Raw genomic sequence first — 1,031 nt, 5'->3', positions numbered from 1 at the left:
ACCGGGGCGGCGCCGAGCGGCCGCTGCCGCCGCCGCGGGGAGGCGCTGCCGGGCCCGCCGAGTCGAGCCGTACCGACCCGTGCTGTACCGAGTCGAGCCGTACCGAGCCGTGCCAACCCGGGTCGAACCCAGTCGAGCCGTACCGAGCCGTGCCAACCCGGGTCGAACCCAGTCGAGCCGTACCGAGCCGTGCCAACCCGAGTCGAACCCAGTCGAGCCATGCCGAGCCGTGCCAACCCATGCCGAACCGAGTCGTGCCAACCCGTACCGAACCGAGTCGAGCTGTACCAGTCCATGCTGTACTGAGTCGAGCTGTGCCATCCCGTGCCAAACTGAGTCGGGGCTGCCGCTCCGGGCAGACCGTAGCCCGGCCGCAGCGACTCATTTCACTCTGTGTCCCGTTCCACCCCTGGCCCATCTTGGCTCCAGCGGGAGCGCGGCTCAGGGGCAAAGAAGGGAAAAAGCGCGGAGTTGGGCAAAAAGGGAAGCCGAGTCAGCAAGGCCCGGCTGGTACCTGCCTGGCGGTGTCCCCTCTCGGGGGTACGGCACTCCCCCAAGTCGGGTGTGCCCGCCCTGAAGTCAGAAACACCCGGGTGCTTCTTAGGAGGTGTCACTTAGGAGGGAAATCGGGGTTCTGGTCAGACAAGGAGCACCGTTCCTGACGCAGGACAGCTGAGCTTCCTTACATACCCTCCTGAGGTTGATCACGCCTAACGAGGAGGCATGAAATCTGAACGTAAACCCTAATTTATTAGTGGTAAAGGCGCAGATGCCACAGACAGGGCTACTGTAAAAGGAGAGCTGAGCGGCTGGAAATGCAGGCATCCCACAGCTAGGGAATGTTAGCTTAAGTTCGCCCACTTGAACCTTAACTTGTCATCCTTGCACACGTGTGTTGCGACACAGCCTGTCATTACGTGACCACATACAGGAAGCTTTCCATTCCCTCCGGTCAGACAGCCCGAGCTGCAGATATCTGTGCTGGAGAGAGCATCGCCACCAGCCCGGTGGTGCTCTGCGGGCACAGCGAC

Source organism: Calidris pugnax, unplaced genomic scaffold, assembly GCF_001431845.1.
Source record: "Calidris pugnax isolate Ruff unplaced genomic scaffold, ASM143184v1 scaffold188, whole genome shotgun sequence".
Taxonomy (NCBI): Eukaryota; Metazoa; Chordata; class Aves; order Charadriiformes; family Scolopacidae; genus Calidris; species Calidris pugnax.
Note: the sequence above shows the minus strand (reverse complement) of the source record.